Raw genomic sequence first — 17,669 nt, forward strand, 5'->3', positions numbered from 1 at the left:
TTACAACTGACAGATAGAGCACGTTCTGTCTTTCGATCATCCCACACTAATCAGACAAAGCCATGATATTTTTTTGCCGGTTTTCAGATAAGGAAGCTCGGATCCAGTCTTAAGAAAACCATTTGCATGAAATCATTCAGCGGGCTGATATTATAATTGAGAACATTAAATGGACTATTCAAGAAATAACTTCATCTAGTACGTACAAATCAAAGCACAGAGGACAAAACCCTCGAGCAGTTTTAGGTGAAATGAACCGATAGCAAATGATAGTAAGGCTTATTAACTAACGCTTGGCTCTGGATCGATGTCTGCTCTCCTTACTGCTGCCAGGGCTCCCTCTCAGCTCATCATCCAGGCTGAGTTTCACACTTATTAGCGCTGAACAGCAAATTTGGAATTCATTAAGAGGTGGTTGAAGGCCCGATGAGCTTTTGCTTAATGCAGCGTGTGGATTGGGACCAGGAGCTTGTTCAGAACTCTAATCTTCTTAACTGATGGGAAAGGGTTTCTTTCCCAGACCCTAGAGTGAAGATCTAGTGATGGCAACTTGTTTTTCACTTTTCTTTGTCAGGTCCCTGTGTCAGCAAAGACCAAGAGAAGGGATTAATGCAACATTGAGAACACTATCTGCCTTCTTTCAGAAGCACTGAACTTATTCAGGTATAGTCACTGGAACTTTCTAGAATGCTTTAATGGCAGTTCTGATGATTTGGTATTTGCCTTTCACAGCGATGGCTAAAGCAGATAGAATCTAATTTATTTGACTTATATTAACAAGCAGCCAGAACTGTGTGTGGAGAGGGAAGGCACTCAGGAGCTTACCAAGACTTTGATCATGAACCGGGTAGTGGAAACACAATAGAATAAGGGATTTTAACCAACAGGACCAACACCAGGAGGAGAAAGTACTACTTGAAGGTTGGAAGAACCAAGAGTAAAAAAGCTAAGTTTTCCCCATAAAGAAACAAAATAGCCTATCTGCAGTGAAGAATCCAGTTATATTCCCATAAGGCAACTATGTAAGTAGTTTAAGACAGATGCTAAGTCAGAAAGGGACTGAGGGGCAAAGTATCTGAACAGTTTAGGTCTAAGGAGAGACTGGCTTTATGAACGAACCACTTGTCTCTGAAGTCGGGGTTGGGGGCTGGAGGGATGGTGGGGTGGGGTGGGGTCTTGCATGTTTGCACCTTCCTGTGGCTTTGCGGTTGTGAGAAGTGAACAAGCTGATGCTGCGGTTTTATACTTGACTTTTCATGACTCTATCAGATGAGCAGGTGGGGAATAAAGCCAGGGTGAAGAAGAACGGAGGGGGAATCATATTTTAAAACTTAGTTCTCTGTGTGCTGGTCTGTCTGGCTGATTGCTTAGCGAGTGAAACAAGCCTGTCTGACGTATGTGGCCCGAACATAGCCGACCCTGGAAAGAACAGAAGAGGATTGGTTAGCTGGTGGTGTGGCAGGGCTAGTGATCAGCCTGGGCAGGCTTCTCTCACCCAGAGAGGTTTTACAGAAGCCTTGAGACCTAGTGCTTGGTATCCGGGTGACTGTGGGACTCACCCTGACTTCACATCCAGATGTTGACTGTGGTTTCATCTCACCCTGCGGGGAGTCAGAAAGTGCTTTTCATGAAGGCTGCTTCTGGCCTTGATGAAAACGGACAGATTAGTGTTCTGGAATGTGAAGTGGGGATTGCACTCTGAGAGTCTGCAGATGGTGAAAGCGGTTGGTAAGCTGGAGGCAGTTGGGAAACAGCCTGGCATCATAGCTACACGAGCAGGGCTTTCTTGGTAGGGTCAAGAACTAGTTTGAATGAGACTGTGAGGCAGTGGATGTGCGAAATGATTGTGGCTCACTGTGATTGGATGTTTAAGAAGAACATCTGTTCTGTAGATACTTTTTGTATGCTGGTGAATTCAGTACCCAGTCTCTTGTTGGTCTTAGAAGTGTAACAGGAATATGTGACCTTCACATTATAAACAAATAGTTAAGTGTGTCAGGTCTAATGTATTCTATGGAGGATGTTAAGAAGAGAAGAAAAACCTGGGGATGTATAGGGGACCAAGAGTTGACATTCATATGTAGGGTGGCCAAAAGTCTCTCCTAAGCATCATTTAAGCAGAGATCCGAAGAGACCAGTCACAGGTCTCAGAATGTCTGATTATCCTGTAGAGGAAAGAAAAGTGCAGAGGCCCCAAGGCCTCTCTCCAGAGAGCCGTGCTCTAGCCCAAAGCCAGGGGAAGTGACCAGAACAGAAACTACATCTGTCTTGTTGACGAACACTGTGTCCCAGTACCACATCCAGGACTCGAGTCCTCAGATGACATAGGAAAGAAGTGCTCACCCTCACTGTGGGAAGATTCTAGTTTTCTGCCTAATTGGTGATGACCATCAGCTGGTAAATCTGCTACTGTCTTTAAGAATATTGTTACATAAAAGAGTCGTAACCATATGTTAATTAAAAAGAACTTGTTGTTTACACTCTTCTAATTAGAAATGACTTGTTGGAATCTTCCTATGTACTGTTAAGTGCTGGCAGTGTACACATGATCCACACCGCCTGTACTCTCATGGGTTGTGTGTGTGTGTGTGTGTGTGTGTGTGTGTGTGTGTGTGTGTAAGACACATTGTATAACCTTAGGTTACATTTTCTTACCTGTTGCTTGGCTAAACCCTCCTTTATGTCCTCAGAGTCATCCCTTAGCTCCATGGCAGGGATGGAGTGAGGCCCATCACCCCAGCTCACCTGGTGCTTCTTACGTTCTTGCCAAAGACCCTTCAAAGCATCTTTCCCCCTTATAAGTCTTACTTTTTAAATTCTCCATTTAGAGATGGGGGTCTCACTTTTTGTCTTGCCAGCTTGGAACTAGACCAGGCTGGCCTTGAACTTTAAGGCCTAGAATCAGCTGCTGGAATTCCATGCCTGACTCTGCTTGTACATTGTAGAAACATTGGCCATTATGTTTCTACTAACATCTTCCAGTTTCGAGACACAGAGTAACATTTTTTCTTCTTTTTAAAAATAATGTGCACATGTGTTTCGCTTACATGTATGTCTGTACGCCATATGTGTGCCTGGTACCTACAAAAGCCAGAAGTCAGTGTCAGATCCCTTGGAACTGGAGTTGCAGGTGGTTGTGAGGAGCCATGTGGATACTGGGAATCAAATCCAGGTCCCCTGCATCTCTTACATATATGTAGATGCTGTGTCATAACATCTTAGAGAGCTTCACATAGCAAGTCAGGGCAAGCATAGTAGGTCTGCTCTCTCTTCTTACTCCAGTCACTAGTTATAACCCTTATTATCTCCTCAAACCCCAGGTTAGCTTTCCGTAGCCTACCTTTAAAAAAGCAGGAACATGAATTTCTACATTAGTATCCTTTCTGAGCCTTAGCCCTTGGCTCTTTCAACCTTCCTAACGCTGCAACCCTTTAATGCGGTTCCTCGTGTTCTAATCCTCAAGCAAAACATTACTGGTGTTGCTGTTCCACAATCTGTGTTTTCTGACAGTCCTAGCTGGTGCCTGTGAGATGGGTCAGGACCCACAGGTTGAGAACTGATTGCTAGCCCTGTGTTGGTTCCTGTATCAGTTACATTTCTGCTGCTGTGATAAAGCACCAGGACCAAGGGAACCCAAAGAAGGGTTGATTTGGGCACATGGTTCCACAGAAGTGTTCACCGTGGCCTGGAAGCATGGCAGCAAATGGCAGGTATGGGCAGGAGCAGGGAGCTGAGGAAGGCCATCTTGTGCTGCAAACACAAAGCTGAGCGGGCACACTCCCCCACAACACAGTCCCCAGATAGTGCCACCAGCTGGGGACCAAGTGTTCAAATGCCCGAACCTTTGGGGGACTTTCAAACAACCGTAGTTCTTTTCTCATTGATGGGACAAAATACACGGCAGTAGCAACTTAAGGGAGGAAGGGTTTGTTCTTGGTGGTGGGGGGGGGGATTTATCATGGAGTAGGAGATATGGCGGTGGCAGTCTCCCATGGTGGCTTGCTCACATCTGTCTAACCAAGAACCAGAGAGCTCTAGCCTGGGGTCAGGAAAGCCTAATCATGCCAAGTCTTTTTCCCCTACCCCTTACACTACCACATCCCAGAGGATCCTTGACTTCTTAAAATAGTGTCACCAAGCTGGAGACCAACTGCTCAAACTCTGACCTTATTGGGGCACATTTCATCCTTAAACATGCCCTCTCGGGTTTGTTTGTTTGTGCTACGTGAGCAACTGGCCCACAGTACTGACTCCATATGCTCTGAGTGGAGAGAGCTCTTGCTGATCTAAATACTTTCTTTGCAGCCAATAGGCCCAGGCTAAGTCTATTACTCTAGTGGGTATTCATGTGCATTCAAGGCATGTAAATAGTTCTTAGCCTATTAGTCGCTATAAAGACAACATCAATACTCAGCTGGTTTCGGAGATGGTTTAGAGCTGTTCTGGTTTGATGACTTACCTTGGGACTTGATATCCTTAAGGAACAAGGATTATAAGGTAACTGTCTTCTGATGAAAAGAATAATAACTTCAAGTCTAAAGATACTTTAATTTGAGTAATAATAAGAACACTAATGATAAACCTGAGTATTTGGGAAGATAATTGGTTCAGCAAAGCAGCTTGCTGATCAATTATCAATCTATTTCCCATGAAATCCCCCCCCCCCTTTTTTTTGATGAAGCAGAGTGGAATAAATACTGTGAATGTGAAGAGAGGCGTTTTATGGATGAAAACTTTGTGCAGCTGAGACCTCCTGTCCCCACACTCCTTCTTTGAGAGTGAGGAAGCACCCCCCCACCCCCTCCCACCACAGTTTTTCTCTCTTGACTCTCACACTGATGGGCATGATTTTCTTTGTGAGCTGTTTTGTCTCCAGCCTGGATTCATGCTATGCCCTAGGTCATGTCATAGAACATTTAAAGCAGTGTCAGGTGACACTGGCCATTTTAAAGTGGCGTCTCACTGGCTTGGTGTAAAGTGACTGGGAGTTTCCTTTTGTTCATCCAGTCCATCTGTCTTTGTGTTTGTTCATGTGAGAGGGACTGAGCATCCGCACTGTGCTAGAGCCTGCAGCAGTCACTGACTGTACGTCTTCAGCTTCCGTTTAAAGGGGGCTTTCAGGAGTGGTGAAGTAGCTGAGGAGAGGAGCAAGTGGTTAGCATTTGCCATGTCCTGGGGACAGTCCCTAGTACCTTTTATATTTCGTGGCTCTGAACTGCTGAGTCAGCACGCAAGCTCTTTGTTTCCTGATGTGCTTAATTCTCTTTTCTTTTCTTCGGAGAATCGATTTGGTTTTTATACCGAGAGGCATAACCAGCACTTGCTCAGTAAGTGCCTATTTAAGAGGGATAATAGACGCTTTGGTCTATTCATCGGACACTCAGTTCTTTAACAGCAAGATGTTTAAGCTCAGCTTCAGAGCAGCCTTTTCCTCAGAGATGGAACTAAGAACCTGCTGGCATTATTTTCCTGCAAAGAAGTCTGAGGAAGAGTCATTCAGTTTGGAAAGGCAGGGACCGACTCTTCAGGCAAGCTGACAATGGCCACGTCTCAGGAATGTAGTGACCGATGGCTGTCTGAGCCACTGAAGTGCTGAAGAGAAGGTATTCCAGGGGTATGATGTCTAGAAAGGCCAGAGTCATGTGGGGGGGCGTGGAGAGGGTTGGTGTGTTCTGATTTCCAGTCTCATCTAATGGCTGCATATTATCCTGGCCAGGGAACCCTGATATGAGCCATCCTTATTCTTCATCATGTAGATACAACGCCCAAAGCTGAGGACGTAGGGCTTGTTTCATGAATTGCATTGCACTGGGGAGTAATTTGAGCACTTCATGTTCTGAGGTGGCTCCTGTAAGAATAATGGTCATCCGATTTCAGTGTATTCCTCCAAGATATTAAAAATAACCAGTCTGACCATGAAAAAATATAGGTTATACTAGCTGATGTTACCAGGGTACAGTATGGATTTTCCCAAGACTTGATAAGAGCTGTTGTGGTTACTGGTTATGTAATCCTGGCTAAATCGTGAGTCTCATGGACTTCATTCAGCTTCCCCAAACCCAGAGGTGGCCCACTTAGGTTCTGATAAACCTCTTAGCTCATCCATTACTAACCTCACTGAATAGAACTGTGTTTATCATTATGGTAGATAATGATAAACACACTGTTCAAGAGTCTCCGTAAGACACTAGTTCACTGTTTGAAGAAGTAAAACGGAGAAGAGCCCTTCATGCTCTCTCCTGTGCTTCCTTTTCAGTTTGGGGGATACAGTCTACTTAATAGCATCCAAAAGAAGTGTTGCCATCAAGGGTCCGAAAGCTCCATCCATTCTCATTGGCGTCAGGATACAATGAAGCTTCCGCAGTTTAGGAGCTGAGAACATTCGAGATCTCTGGCAGCGTGCATTCACGGAGATGCCCGTGCCGTGGGTGTCCTGTCTGATCTGGAGATTGGATGGCAGGCAGCAGGCCTGGGTTTAAAGTGTTTGTGCTTGCCTATTTTTGTTTGTTTGGACCAAAATTAATAGAAAGATTATCTTGCAAACCATGAGGGTTATTCATACAGACATCCTCTCTGGGGCATTTATTTATTTATTTATTTATTTATTTATTTATTTATTTATTTATTTATTTATATTTAAAATCAAGTTTTACCTAGAAGTAAAGAGTATTTTCCCTCTGAGTTCAACACTTTCTGGGCAAACAAAACAAAACAAAACCAACAAAGCAAACAAGCAAAAACAAAAACAAAAACAAAAAACCAAAACAAAATTCTAAAAACCCCACGACATACATGTGTGCTCTTAATAATGAATGCTAACCTTGGCTTTGGTATTCCAACATTTCTCCCCCAGCTTTCAAGAGGCTTTTGTATTTTATGCTGACTTACACGCATGCATTTGAACTAGTGCGGTTTTCGGCTTGCCTTTACTGCCCACCCTCTATTTAACCAGAAGTGATACATGAAGATCAGTATGAAACCTTTTTGAAATTACTGTTTTCTTTTCTGTGTGTGAGTCTTTCCCTGTGTGTGTGTCTATGCACGACGTGCGAGGAGAGGATGTTGAATTCCCTGCAACTGGAGTCACAGATGGTTATGAGCCACCATGTGTGTCTCGGAATTGAACTTGGGTCCTCTGGAAGAACATCTAGTTCTCGTCCTCAATACACGTTCCTCATTCATAATTTATTTATCACTTGCTTTTTACTCGAGCAAGTAAAGAGTTTGCTCAGAATCTGGAGAAGGAAACCACCTGAGGGTGAATTTATACTTGGAAAGCAGGTTCACAGAAGATTTTGACTTTTTTCCCCACAGTCTCAGGTGTATTCTCCTCTTCACATTCTACCTCCTGGGGACACACACACACACACACACACACACACACACACACAAATAATAAAATCTTTTCACTTGGGTTTCATTGGGAAACATTGTTGACTACTAAATGTACAGATGGTAATCGTGGGGCGTGTACCTATGGCTTTATTAGTAAAGTTCTAAAGGAGTGGGGTTGTAGCTCAGGAACAAGCACGTACCTACTGTGCTCCAGGCCCTGAGTTTGCTCCTCACAAACATAGAAATGTAAGTCTCACATAATATGAAACTCAGATGCATATGATTTTGTGACTTGACTGTTCCCTTTCACATTAAATTCAAGCTGTGCTTTGTGGTGACTTGAGGTCCAGGGTCCATAACCTTGCTAAGACCAGCAGAGCAGACATGTTCTTACTTGCTGTCTGTCTGTCCCACTGTCCTTATCATTGTCAGCCAAGGAACTGAATATGTTTTCTTGCTAAACTCCTTGTTTCTGCTTTCCCCTTTTGGGAAGTTTCAGTGAGGTTGATTTTTTTTTCTGTCTTGAATTTCAGTTGTTATAACAACTTAAGTGAGTATTGACCCCAAGCATTTTTGATTCTGTAGAAACCAGCTTTAACTCTCTCATGGGTCTGTTTTAAGGTGTTTGTTTTTTGTTTCCTGGTAAAGAAGTGAGGTGTGAAGAGGTGACTATCCATTTCCTTAGGAACTTTTGAGCTGGCGCTCTGTATGGGGAAGAGAGTAAATGAGTTTAATGGCCTGGTGGAAAAAAGCTAATAATTTACAATAGACTTTCTTTGGAAAGTAGATCTCAAATTCCAGGCAGTTGATTTGCAAGCTTACCTTTGACCCATAAGGCATTGCTTGTTAAATTGTTGACTAAGCCCGGGGCTTTGTTTTGTTTCCTTCAAGTTTGCCCTAGTTTGGTTTCATGAAATCAGAGCCCAAAGCAAGGATTTGAGTGCAGGTAGTTTTGTTTTGTTTGTTCTTTTTCAGATGATCCCAGGAAGGAGGGCTGAAGTGACAGGGACAGAGATGAGTTAATAACAAGTGTGCCATGAATGTTGATGCTGTTGACAATCTGCTTCTGCCCCCAGGTTGCTCTCTCTGCTTGATGGGAGCTGGAACATTTACAGTCACACCATAGTCCTCAGTCAGCTTGTGCTCTGACCTCTTATGTCCCCATGCTTCTGGGCTGTGTGTGTTCTCTGTCCCAGAGAAGAAATAGAGAGACTCGCACCGCCTGTGGTGAGAAGAGGCCTTTCTGCTTGGACCCCTTCACTGTGGCTATGGTTGGAAGGAGCCAGGCTGATGCATTCTGAATATCCGTTCCCACTAAGCCCCATCAGGTTGACGGTGCAGTACAGCCAACCATTTCAGGGAGGCAAAACTACATGTTTTACAGACCACCGCTCACATACCACCGAACATGATAGATAGGATGGTTTAGGAAGACATGGTGGCTTTTGACAGTGTGACACATTCTATATTAGAAATATTGGGATGTGGGAATGCATGTTCAAAAACTGCTGAAAATATGGCATAGGATAGGCGATACTATGCTTGTGTGTGTGCATGCCTTACCATGGAAAGATAATGGAAATAAATTGCTATATCATAGCATGCAAAGCATGATTTTCTCTCATGTGAAGAAACATTTATATGTTCTAGGTGAATTCATAACCATCTTGTTGACATGAATTCTCCACAGCATGGTGGATTTGGGTGAGACTATACATGGTACCATGAATCTGAGGAAGAAGCAGAGTAGTAGGGGTTGGAGAAATCACAGTTTACCAAGCCTTTTACTGAATAATCCACAGTGTATGCAGGTCAGGTCTAAACCTGGCGGCTGCTGTCCAAATCCTTGTGTTTCTGTGCACCCGAGCAGCTCACAGGTCATTAGAAGAGCTGGCTTCCTTTGAAGAGCCACACAGAGGCAAACACTTAGTATACACAGAGAGTATTTTTCTTGGGGACAGTCCCTCATTGGCTATTTCAGTGGCAATGCTTTTAGCACCTTCCTGCATCCTGGATGACTGAGGTGACAGTTCTTAGTGGGACTGTCTTCAACATTCAAGCAGCTCGGCATGTATTCAGGACAGCTGTAGAATTAAGATCTTTTGCAGTAAATATTAAAAAAATAAAAATGGTTTATCTCTTTATTGGCCCTGAGGTCTCAGTCCTCAGGTTCGGTTTTAGTACGGAGCTGCATACACCTCTGTTGCCTGGTCTGAGTCGCCACTGGGTCTCACTCTGTACAAGTCCCTTCTCTGGCAGTTTTCTGCCTTTGTCCTGCGGTGTTTGTTCACCTGAAAACCCATACAAACACAACTCTACAGCCCAATAGCTTTTTATACAGGTTTATGTGTTCAAATCTCAATCCACAAACCCTCTGCACAACAAGATTACATCAAATAGACAAAGATACAAACTGCCCTTCTATATGCAGTATTAGACCTATAAAATCCTGGATGGTTATAGCTGTTTAATACCAATTAATCCCACCTGGACTTAGCTGGTCTTTATGGAACTCCATGTTGTGACCTCCACCCTTGTCTGTCCTCTGACCTCTCCCGGAACTTCTCTCTCCACCTCCCTTTCCACTCCCAGTCATTGACTTTCCTTTATTTTACTAATAAAATGGGAAGTTTCAGATGAAGTCACCTCAAGAGTCCATAACTAGGCAGCCCTTCTTGGGGAAGTGGAATTAACATTAAAATACAAACAGCTTTGGGAGAATCTACAAAGATCCTGAAATGTTATTTGCAAAAAGAAAAGATGGAGACAATCCATCTCATAGGATGGATAGTAAATAGTCCCTCCTAGTAGTCGGAAGAGGGGATTGTAAGGAGTGTACTATGCCTTTGCTGCCATAAGGCACAGCTTCGAGGCAGATATCACTTTGCCTGTGAAAGGTTCTTCAGTGACTCAGCTGTAGTCTTTGAATTACTAAGAAGGTCTTTCCCTTAGTGATGAGTTAATTCTGGGGCATTCATAGCTGCCTGGAATCCTAAGCTCTGCCGTCTGAGGTAGGATGGTCACGCTTTCTTCTCTGCGGAAGTGCGTCAGACAGTCCGTTCCCCTGGAAGTAGAGGAAGCCAGTGTCTTCTGTCATCTACACTTAAAAGAGTTGACTATAGCAACTCTAGCTTCTCTTTCTTCTTTTACCCCCTTGGGAGGGGGAAATGGGTTGGGGATTGTCTAATTTTGAGACAGCATCTTACTATGTAGCCCTGGCTGTCCTGGACCTCACTCCATAGAACAGGCTGGTCAAGTTTACAGAGTTCTACCTGCCTCTGCCTCTCAAGTGCTGGGATTAAAGGCATGTGACACTATATCTGGCAAGACTTTCTTAGGTCAGTGTTCCCAGACAGGAAGTCTAGAGAAAGCTGTGTATGTGCACGTGTGAATGTGCATGTGAATGTGTGTGTATGTGTGTGTGTGTGTGTGTGTGTGTGTGTGAATGTGTGTGTGAATGTGCATATGTGTGTCTACCCTCAGAAAAGCTATGACCTATAACCCATCCTGCTGTCAGCTTCAGGTCAGGGTTTCTCTGAGGGTGTGTGAGTTGCTCTATGCTATTTAGAGCTTGTTTGTTTGTTTGTTTGTTTTTTTCAGTAAAATATTTAGAACTGAGAATTGGATTTTAAAAGACAACTATTCTTGGTGTTCAATTTCTGATATAATCTCCTAATTTTGAAGTACACTGATGGATGGAATTATCAGCATCTGTTCCAGAATCGGGTACAAGAGAAACACGTAGTAAATGAATATATATATACATTCATATATCCATATGCATATACACATATATGTACATATAATGTGCATATTAACACATATATAACCATATATACAGGCATAGATATATACTCACACAGATACACAAATACATATATGCACATATACATGTACACACATATATGTATAGACATATATGTATATACACACATATTCATGCATTCATACTAATATACATATACACACATATATCACTTCTGTTAATGTCATAGTTTAGTGTATAGCCTACTTTATTTTTACACGATTTGTTTTTACCTTAGTATGCATGTGTGCTTGTGTGCATGCCTATATCCATGGAGGTCAGAAGAGGGCATCAGGTCCCCTGGAGCTGGAGCTACAGGTGGTAGTGAGCTGCCTGGCATGAATGCTGGGATCTGAACTTGGGTCCTGGCGGCAAGAGTAGCAAGTGCTCTTAACCTCTGAGGCATGTCTCTAGTGGCCGTCCAGCTTATGTCAATGCTAAAGTTAAAGTTTTAGGCAGTGTTCTGCTATCTACCTAGAAACAGTGACTCTTAGATACTTTTGCTAATGCTTGCCCTATCACTTCCATGAGTAGAGAGGGAAGTTCTGTGGTTAGATACTTATTGCTCTAGTTGTTGGCATAAACCTAGGAGAGCAGTGTAACTAATTTTTTTTTGAAACCTATATTTAGTGATGGTCTTAAAACATGTTAACCTCCCTTTTAGCCCACCACCCACCAGAGGTAGTGGGAAAGAAAGGCGATAGGAGAAGTGGACCTGCTTAGGAAGGTTCTTTGGAACAACTTCCATCTGTGTTGTCAAGAATCAGCATTTCAGTTCCCAGGGCAGCAGCAGTACCTTGCGCATTCACAGACACTTCTGGGATAGAGTCAGGATAGCAAACACGAATCAGCAGCAGTGGCACTACCTTATCAGAGACAGCAAGGTCTCAGCCTTGGCTCGAGTCAGCAGAAGGGACCAACAACAGAGAAGTTCTCTGCTGTGCCTCTCCCAGGGAAGCAAAGACCAGGGAACACACAAGATCCACAGTTAACTATACCAGCAAGCTAAGCTCTGTCTCCATCACATCCTATTTATAGCCTTCAAATACAGGGAACAAAATAGCCCACTTCCCTCATAGGAACTCACAGCTACAATACAACTATAATTTTTTATCTAGCCACCTATTTATATTAAAACTAATAGAAATTTACCTCTTCACATACTCTGTTGGCATTTTATTGTATTTTTTGATAGCCATAGTATGGAAGCAGGTAAGTAAAAGAACATGTGGTAAGAATGTTTAAGCTCTGGGTTAATTCTCAACTCTAGAAACAAAACAAAACAGAGCCTCTAATCCGGAAGTCTCCTGAGACTAGAGAGAGTTCCTGTATACTCCAGTTGCCTCTGAAAGAACATGATGGGCACAGCTGTGTGTGACTTTGGGTTGTAAAAGGTTCTGTGAATTCTGCTTACTGCCCTTGGGATGCTTGCTGACACAGAGAAATATAACTTCCCTGAAATAGATTTTCATGTAGGAGAAGCCATTTGTAGCCACTTTAGCCCATAGCCTGGCTAAGGTCTCAGTACACATCCACCATCAAGCAGCAGGGTAAGAGGAGCTGTCTCTGGACAAGGGTTATGGTCGCATGGGAAACCCTGACCCAGCACTGTCCAGCCCAGCTGTTTCTGAATTCTTGAGCCTCATGTTATGAGCCAAGTAATATGGTTGTGTCAGGCTATTATGTTTTTATATACTTTCCTACTTAGTAACTGGAGGATACGATATGCTAAGAAATAAATATGTTTAAAATCAAGGTGTTGCAGTCTGAGATATAATCTGTGCTTTACTTTGTTCCTGAATAGTCTAGATATTATTTGAACCTCTTATGAACAATGAGCATTTCTCCCCCTTTCAGTACTAGGGCTGGAATCCAGGTTGCTTGTGTACTAGACAGGGGCTTGTTAACCCAACAAGCTCTTCCCCTGTTGCAGGAACTGTTGGTCAATTACTGAGGCTACTGAGGATGCTAAAAAAGACGCCTTAGTACAAAACCAGCCTAACAACACTGAAAGACCTGAAGCCTCAATAACCAGACTCTTTTCTTCCTCAAGAAAGGCAGTGTGCAGTCTTTTCCTCCTGCACTGTTTTATATTTGATGGTTTGAATATGCTTGGACCAGGGAGTGGCACTAATAGGAGGTGTGGCCTTGCTGGATGAAGTGTGCCATTGTGGACATGGGCTTTAAGACCCTCATCCTAGCTCCCTGGAAGCCAGTTCTTTCCTGTTTGCTTTTGGAGCAAGATGTAGAACTCTCAGTTCTCCTACACCATGTCTGCCTGGATGCTGTCATGCTTCCCACCTTGCTGATAATGGACTGAGCCTCTGAACCTGGAAGCCAGCCCTAATTAAATGTCCTCATAAGAGTTGCCTTGGTCATGGTGTCTGTTCATAGCAGTAAAACCTTAACTAAGGTATCCAAAGGTTTGTACCACAAATTAGCCAGAACCCCACAGAGGCATGCAAATCAGGAGGCTCACGGCTGGAAGATGCATATCTGAAAAGCCACTAAGTCTCTGACAGGTGTCTCTTCAAAGAACCACTGTGAACCATTGGCCAGTGTGATGTTGGAGGCAGTAGTGTGGCCAGGCCATAGGTGGGCGAAGCAGGACAGTCACCTCAGAACAGTGTTGAAGTTTTGCTCCCCAAGTATCTAAGTGCAGAAAGTGTGGCTGAGCACAGGGTGCGGATGTGGGTTCCCTGCTCAGAGGATCTGCAGGCTGATGGAGGGCCTGCAGTTAGACTAGTGCAGATGAAGACCTTTCTCAGTTCCAACATTTTAGCCCAGTAATGAGCTTCCTACCAAGTGGATGAAGCAACTTGCATAGACACTCTCCATGCCTAGCAATTGTTTCTGTCACAAATGTGTCCCCCATTCCGAGAATGTGGTAGAGAAAAAAATCTGGAATCTGTATTGGGAGAAAATGGTTAAAATTACAAGGAGATGTTTCTGGTTTTAGCTTATGTTTTAGACGAACTGATTAACTTCAGACATGGTCTTTCACTGCAGTTTAGACTTAACTCACTACTGTAGCTCAAAATGACCTTAAACTCATAGCCATGCTCTGCCTCAGCCTTCCAGATTTCTGTGAACACATGTGTGAAACACCAATCTCAGTTTATATGATGGTGTTTATTCATCTTGGGGAAAAAGAAGAGCTGCCTGTGCCACAGGATATAGCTGGTACTTGAAATAAAAGGTTTTTCCTCTTAATTTGTTCTTTGTAAAAGTAATTGAATCTTAGGCAGTCTTTACTATCAAATATCCTGGCGGATGGTTTTGGACTTACTCAGGTACAAAGGAGAAAAAAAAAACCCTAATCTTGGAATTTGTCAGGAGAAAGAAATTAGATGTTGACCCTTTGGGGCCAGAATTATTGCTGCTTGTATTGTGGTTTGTATTTGTTCTAGAATAGTGCACTGAGTTATTCATTTAAGGTGTCACCGTCTTCTTCCTGGAAGTGGCCTAAGAAGAAAATAGCTACTCTCCTCACCCAAACCCAGAAAACCCCAGAAAAGCTTGCAAATCAGGAGGCTTACGGCTGGAAGATGCATATCTGAAAAACCACCAAGTCTCTGACAGGTGTCTCTTCAAAGAACCACTGCGAGCCATTGGCCAGTGTGATGTTGGAGGCAGTAGTGTGGCCAGGCCAAAGGTGGGCGAAGCAGGACAGTCACCTTAGAACAGTGTTGAAGTTTTGCTCCCCAAGTATCTAAGTGCAGAAAGTGTGGCTGAGCACAGGGTGCGGATGTGGGTTCCCTGCTCTTAGAATCTTTAGACTGATTGATGGAGGGCCCGCTGCCACTTCTGGAACCCAGAGCTAGATTAGTGCAAATGTGAGTTCCCTTGGCTATGCTGGGATGTTCCTGAGAAGAAGCAAACGGTTGGTAAGGTGGAGGAGCCGGTTGCACAGAAAAGATGCCTCAGACAAAACAAGTTATTGCACTGGAATAAATTCCTCACAAACTAAGCGCAAAGAGGAGTACACATGAATGAAAATGGATGGACTTCTATTTATTATTGAAGAGAAAAAAAAAGCACTTCATGGTGAAGCTCTGAATCTTATTAAGTAAAAACACATGCTAATCTGTAGTGCCAATCTTTGGATAAAATAGGATCATCTGCACGCTTCCTTTCTTGAGGAGGAAGTCAGGTTATTGAAGGGTTGGGTCTTTCTGTGTTGTTATGGTGACTGCATCGCAGCATCTGATTCTTAGTATCCTTGTAGCCTCAGTAACTGAGGTCACATTGAATGCAATGGGAAAATAGATGCTCTGGCTGGTAGGTCTGGTTGTGATAAACTGCTCTAATAACTAGAGCTCCATGCCACATGGCCTGGTACAAAGAACCCTAGTTTGTGTATCTTTGGCTTCTCTTCAGTGAATTATCCTTGTCTTCATACTAGTGTAAGACCCAAGTTAAGTTTTATCTATTTGAGGCTCCCATGAATGAGATGAGAGATCAGGGATCGATGCACAAGAGGTTTATTAGTCCAGTGTACTGGGGTAGCCTACATCCAGAGGAGAGGCAACCCTGAGCCCTCAGTATAGTTTTTATACACTTAGTAACGGGTGGGCTACAGCGATGGTGACTAGGCATGCAAGCTTTGGTGGGTTTAGTTGACTTTTAAATCTATTGACTGCTGCCAACGTGGGTTGTATTTAAGGACCTATGCCCTACATTCCAGGGGCTCCCCAGATAAGGTTGAAGTACTCCTTTTTGGAGGATGCGGGACACAAAGCCCTCAGGAGAGGAGAAAGCCTTCAGGAGAGGAGAGCTGTAAGACCCTCAGTGTAAGGGGGAAACTGTAAGGAGGGTGTGAGACTGTAAAAGGCCTTAGAGTCCCTCACTAGGAAGTTTTAATTTTTTTTTTCTCGATTCTCATTATCCATTAAAAGACTGTTTTGAGGGGTTAGAGAAATGGCTTAGTGGTTAAGAGCACTGACTGTTCTTCCAGAGGACCTAGGTTCAATTCCCAGCACCTACATGGCAGCTCACAACTGTCTGACCCCAGACCTACGAAATCAAACACCCTCATGCAGATATATGTGTAGTCAGAACACCAGTGTACATAAAATAAAAAACAAATTATTTAAGAAAAGGAGACTTTGGGTGCTTACAGTCTATTCATACTGGGAATGGTGACTGCCTAACAGATTGTTAGTTCATGACTGCTGTTGCTCTGGTATCGTGTGTCTGGTTGGGTTTACTCTTGAAACTCAAGGTAGACTTCACACTCAGATTGTGGGGTGGGTGAAGTGCAGTGGTAAGATGCTGAATGTAAATGAGCAAGCCCAGACTCCATCGGATTCAGTGTTTATTGAGGACCGTGTCATCATCAACAATCCGCCCCAATTCACTGCGTCCCCGTGAAGATACAGTCAGCAGAGAAAACATGATCGCTTTCCTAGAGCTTGTGTTTCCAGTTTATTAAATTTGACTCTTGTGATTTGCTTCATAATTGAATCTGTTTCTTAGCACTACACTAATATTAGGTTTCCTGGGAGACATTTATAAACGCAGGCTGAGTCAGAGTGCTAACCCTGGTCTTAAGTGGTTTGGTGAAACCCTTCGAAAGGTGGGCTTCTTTTCACGTTATTAAGGATCCCCGCAGAAAAGGGATTCTGCATCCTTAGTTGTAAAACCCCGAAGGCCTGAGAGCAGTGTAGACGGAGGAGCCTTGTTTGCAAAGGTTTCTTAGATGATCCTCTTTTTCTTTAAAGGCTTTCCCTCCAGACCACACCCAGTGCAGGTGTGCCTTTGGGTGGAGAGGCCTCATCTGTGGGAATGCACACCTGCAGTGACCATCTAGGAATGATGGGAAGATCTCACGTGGATGCTGGATGACCACTTTTCTAGGCTTCAGGCTCCTCCTTTAGTCACAAGTCCTCAGCAGATGTGGACTCAGCCCACTTCGCTTCATTCTGTGAGGAGGCAGATGCCCCAGTTTCTGCCACTTTATTTTCATTGGATTCCTTTTTGACGAGGAGGAACCTGCTGGTAACTGACCCCCCAGTGCAGCCTTCCCAAAGACCCAGGGACCTGAATGCTTGATGTCAGAATGGGTGTCTTCTACAGCTTCAGGTTCTTTGGAAGGGGTCTGACCGAAGGCTGGAAATTGCTTATGTCTTTTGTTTTAGAATGAAATGTCTGAATGGGCAGTCTATTTGCTTTTTTCTTAAAACCTCTGACATAAAAGCAGATATGAAGGTTGCTTCTGTAGCTTGCTTGCTCTGATCTCTCCCCCAGGACCCACTGTGGTCTGACCCAAAGTACTGGGGACAGAGGGAGAGCAGCTTATCAGCTTGAACACAGTGTGAGCTATGGGTGTGGTGCTGTGCTAAGGAAACCATGCAAGGGGTGGAACGGGTTAAGTCATAAGTCCCTCTGTCACAGCCTGGGGGGGACAATAAGAAAGTAGTGGTGTAGCCTGACTTAATGGGGGCAGCTTTCTCAAAGCCTACATGCTATCTGGGTGTTTCTTCTAGCTTCAGATTGACGTTTAGACGACAGCCCTCTCTGAACAGGC

At 43.8% G+C, this 17,669-nt stretch overlaps 1 protein-coding gene across 2 annotated transcripts in view; it reads left to right on the plus strand.

Annotated features, from left to right (window-relative positions):
* OSBPL3 (oxysterol binding protein like 3) overlaps positions 1-17,669 on the plus strand; it is a 165,053-nt gene that overhangs the window by 25,569 nt on the left and 121,815 nt on the right. For both annotated transcript variants that reach the window (XM_080932477.1, XM_080932478.1), the window contains exon 2: positions 575-663. The gene's annotated coding sequence lies outside the window, so the exon portion shown is untranslated. The remainder of the gene's footprint in view (positions 1-574; positions 664-17,669) is intronic.

Source organism: Micromys minutus, assembly GCF_963924665.1.
Source record: "Micromys minutus genome assembly, chromosome: 18".
In the NCBI taxonomy this organism is placed as follows: domain Eukaryota; kingdom Metazoa; phylum Chordata; class Mammalia; order Rodentia; family Muridae; genus Micromys; species Micromys minutus.